This window comes from Condylura cristata, unplaced genomic scaffold (genome assembly GCF_000260355.1).
Source record: "Condylura cristata isolate star-nosed mole 26May11 unplaced genomic scaffold, ConCri1.0 scaffold00061, whole genome shotgun sequence".
Classification (NCBI taxonomy): Eukaryota; Metazoa; Chordata; class Mammalia; order Eulipotyphla; family Talpidae; genus Condylura; species Condylura cristata.
In genome coordinates, this window is record NW_004567162.1 from 375,445 (window position 1) to 380,196 (window position 4,752).

The window sequence follows — 4,752 nt, forward strand, 5'->3', positions numbered from 1 at the left end:
CCACCCCGCATTCCCCCGCGCGCCCCGGGCTCCCCCAGGTAACCATCCCGCGGTCCCCTCCGCGTGCGGCGCCCCGCGCCCATCCCCCTCCTCCTACCAAGAGCCCACCCCCTAATTCCCCACAAAAGAGAACCGCTTAAACTGAGGCTCCCGGGGGCCAGCGGCAACCCCGTTTAGGGCCTCCCACACATCCAGAACCCCTCCCTTCTACCGTTTTCCGGGCTTAGTTCCTGGAGACCGAGGTGAGGGGGGGCTGCCCCAGGGCACTGGGTAGGAACAGGTTCACACAGGCCCAGTGCCCAGAGCAGAAGCAGGAGTTTGCATGGGGGAGGGGAGCAGCGCTCACCTGTCGAAAAAGGCCCCTAGACCCGACCCGCTCTCTCTGCACCACCTACTCTGGCTTCTCTCTGGCACTCTCTGGCCTCCCTGCCTGTACGTACACCCCAAGACTACCTCAGAGCCTGATGGCCAGCCCACTCGCTCTCAGCCCCTTCCTCTCTCTAGTTCCACCTTCCAGTTCTCGGTCCGACTCCACAGGACAATCCCGTCCTCCCAAAGATCTCAAGATCCAGACTCCTGGGCCCTGGCTTTCCGGGGGTCCCTCCTACAGGGCAGGTCTCCCTCAGGACCAGCCAGCTCTGGCGCAGATGGCAACGTCCACTGGCCAGGATAGGCCTGGACAAGGTGAATGGCAAGGAGGAAGACAGGCGCAAAGCGAAAATCAGACACAGCCAAAAGGAAGCCGGACAAGAGACCCAGACAAGATGGGCGCCTGCAGACAAGACTGGGAGAGGGAAAGGAAAGAGCGAGAAGCCTGAGTGAGCCGAGCAGGACAGAGGAGCCGTGGAGAGGTGCTCCACCCCACTCTGCACTACCTGGACCCACCAGCTCTCCAACCACACCTGCCAGCCCCCTGCTAGCTGTCACCTGCAGTCTCATCTGTCATTCCATTGCACAGGGCCACCCTGCACCTTGCGGCGGACATAAACATATACACTACCTGCAGGCCCAGACAATAATCCCAAGACAGAAACATGAAATCCCAACCAGACCAGCACACAAAAGCTCTATCAGGAAGAGGCTGGACCGTGGGAGAGGCATGGCAAGTCTGGGCACGAGTTCCTCAGGTGGCCACACAAACCCAAGGACACCCCAGCTGCTTAAGAACTTACTAACAGATGGCCCCACGGCCACTCGGAGAATTGCCTCTTCCCATGTTCCCCTCCGGCCACATCTCCAGGGTTCACTTGGGCACCTACCCCGCGAGACGGCCGCAGGAGAACCTGGGCCCTGGGAGGCTGGGCCGGGGGCGGAGCCATGTGGGGGTGGGGCCAAGGTTTCCCCAGTAACCTCACCTGGGCACTCTCAGCCCCTCCTTCCTAGGGCTGCGCTCTGGGGGAGCTCCCAGCCCGCGTCCTGCGGTGCTGTAGCTCTCAAGCCTCAGCCAAGGAGCCCAGCCCCTCACGCCCCGGTGGAACATTCCACACCCCGGCTCCTCGCTGACCCAGCCGGGTGGCACGGCGGTGCCAGGCAGAGAGGTCCGTAGCGGAGAGTGGAGAAAACCGTAGAATCCTGAAACCCTTGGCCCTTCATCTCCCCCAGGAGAAATTCCTAGTCGGTGATGCCCACCTCGCCCAGCCCAGGGCTGTTGGAGTGGGAGAGATGCAGGGCTGGGGCCCTGCGGAGTCAAGTAACAGCGGAAAGGGGGCTGGAGCCGTCTGGAATGCGGGGCTCCGAGCCGAGATTCCCAGGGGCCAGAGAGGGAAATCCTAGTCAACTGAGAGGCTCCGAGATTTCATGTCCACCCAGAGGTCTGTCTGTAGCCCCAGGCGCCCATCCCTCATATCCTGCATCCCTGGAGTCTTCAGAGCCCCAAAGAACACTCGGCCCCTCCCCCATCCGTGCGCCTCCATCCAAGGTTTCCCTCCCATTCGTGCCTTGGCCTCCAGCCTCTCCTCCACCCAGGAAAGAGAGGAGGGGGAAACAGCTGAAAAAATGTGAGGAGAGGCACGTAGGAGGGAACCGCGGGGGACCTGCAGACCACCCGCCACTGCTTGGAAGCCCGGCAAGACTAGTGAGGGAGGAGAGGCCAGATGGGCCCCTCCAGGCGTGGGCCCCTTCCAGAGAGATGCAGCTGCCTGGGGGTGAACGGGCTAGGTCAGCAGCTGGGGAGAGCCCACTGGTGGGGGCAGGGTGAGGGGCCTGGTGTGGCCTAGATACCGCAAAGCACACAGGGGAAACTGAGGCCTGGAGTGGAAGGAGAAGGAAGACATTCCCAGGCCCTGGGAGAAAGATGAGCAGGTCTCGGCTGCAGATGGCCTGGGGACCAGGGGGCGGGGCCTATGTCAGATGGGACAATGGTGACTGGAGGAACTTAAGAACAAGAGGGGAATTGAGGCAGGGGCCCAGGGCATCTCTGGGGGCAGAGAGAGAAAAGGGCTGGAGACCCAAGAGCACACACACCAAATGGTGAGAAAACTGAGGTTTGGGAAGAAAATGTTGAATCCATTGGAGACGGGGAGGAGAGGGGGTGACTCAGAAAAGACAAAGAGAAGGGGTTGAGATAAAACCAAAGTAGGGTGGGGGGACAGGAAGAACCCACAAGACCCAGCGACTTGGGGAGAAGAAAAGCTTAAGAGGCAGAGGACAGCAGGCACAACTGTGGAGTGTCCAACAGCATCGGCTTCTGAGACAAACCCCATGCAGAGGCCCAGACCTCCCAGTGGGGAGGTGGTAGTCCCTGTCTGTTGGCTACACCCTCACCCCAACTGTATTCCCCACCCTTCCCTCCTCCTACCACTCCTCCAGCCCAGAAGCCAAGTCCCTCCCCCCCGCAAGGGGAGGGCCCAGCTCATCACTGCCCCAGTCCTCCCAGTTCTGCTCTGGCTTTCTACCTCTCACCTCCAGCTCCGGGTTCTCCTGGGTCCCAGTCCCCCCAGTCTCAGGCGTTTGGGTTCTAGGTCTTGGCTGCCAGAGCCTCCTGGCTTTGTCCACCCATCCGGGCCGAGAGCAGCTGCCCTGGCCAGCTGCGGCTGGCTTCGATGTGACCATGGCAACCCAGTCCAGCTCCCCTTGCAGAGCCTCCCGGCCCCCGCAGAGAGGGAGGGAGCAGCCTGGCCCAAGAGAAAGGGAGGGAGGCAGAGGACTGAGAAAATGAGCCCGAGGAAGACAGCAGACAAAGAAACCAGACAAAGGAGGTGAAGGAGGCTGGGGGAGAAAGCCGCAAGGCTAACAGAATGAGTGAGCATGAGTGAGCAAGAGCTTAGGCCCCAGGAATTTGGTCCTGCTCAAAACCCAGGCAAGAGGGACAGACTCAAGGCCCGAGAAAAGGGCATGTGGGCCTTTGGAGATCTCCTTCTTGGTCCGTCACAATTCACTGAGGATTTTGCACTCTGGGGGAGAACCAGAATACATTTTCTAGTTGGCTGCCCTCGAAGAAGTATTAGATAGGGAGATCCCCCAGTCCCTCAATTGTACCCAAAGAGGCCCTCAGTTTTTAAAAACAACTCAATTACAAATCTACAGGGAACTCCTGAAATAACAAATGTTATTTCCAAGTACTGCAGTTCTTGGTTCGGAAAATGTGGCTCCCACAGCCAAAAGTGACGGACTTGGCTCCTGCAGGGTGGGGGTGGGAGGAAGGTAGTAGCAGCCTCTCACAGCACAGAGGCAGCAAAGTTGCTTTGGAGAAGCCAATCACTTACCACTCCCAATCAGACTCTCTGCAGCTGAGGCCAACAACAGCAGTCGCCTCACCTGTAAGACTGAGCTGACTGCACCTGCCTGAGCCGTGGGGTGACACTGAGGCCATCTGCCAGGGGCAGGCCCTCTTGCAAATAGAGGGGCTGGCCCCGCAGGTTAGGGTCTATAGAAACCATTCAGAACTACAAAATAATGAATTCTGGGGAACACGGGTTTACTGGGAAGAACAAACAGGGAGCTATTGAAGGAAAAAAGAAAACTTAGAATCACATAAATTTCTGTGTGAAGACGTTTACAGCAACTTTTCTGGAGTTGGCCCAAACTGGACACTATTCAAATGCCCTTCAACAAGCAAATGGATAGACCACCTGTGATACAGCCATACTAAAGGAACAGTATTCAGCTGTTCAAAGGAACTTTGACACCCATGAGCATATTGTCTAGATATATTACACTAAATGAAAAAAGTCAGATTCAGAAGTGGCAAAATGATTCCACTTACAGGACAGTCTGGGAAAAGCACAGCATACTCCATGACCTTGAAAAAATAAACAAATTCCTGAGACAATATAGTTTACCAAAAGTAAACCAGAAGCAACAGTTGTGATGGGAAACAAATTAGCGGTTCAGGCTTAGGGTTAGGGGAGGCGTTGATTCCAAAGAGGATTTCTGGGGTGATAGAACTGTTCTGCATTTTGTTTCTGGTGATTATGAGACTCTATGACTATAAACACTCAGAACCATACACCCCCAAGAGTGGATTTTCTTGTAAAAAAAAAAATTGGCAGACCCTTTTGATGGAAGCAACCATGCAAACTCTCCAACATGATCCCCCTCTGGGACTGTCTCCTGCGTCACTTGGGTCTCCGAGTTTCACCTCCCAACTCATCCCACAGGTATCAGGCAGAGCCCTGACAGTAAAAGCTATGACAGATCCTTGAGAAACACAACACACTCCCCGAGCTCTGGACACTTACAGCCTAGAGGAGGAGTCAGGCGTGTGTATGCATGTGCGTGTGTATGTACACATTGTACAGTAGCGCCCTTAGC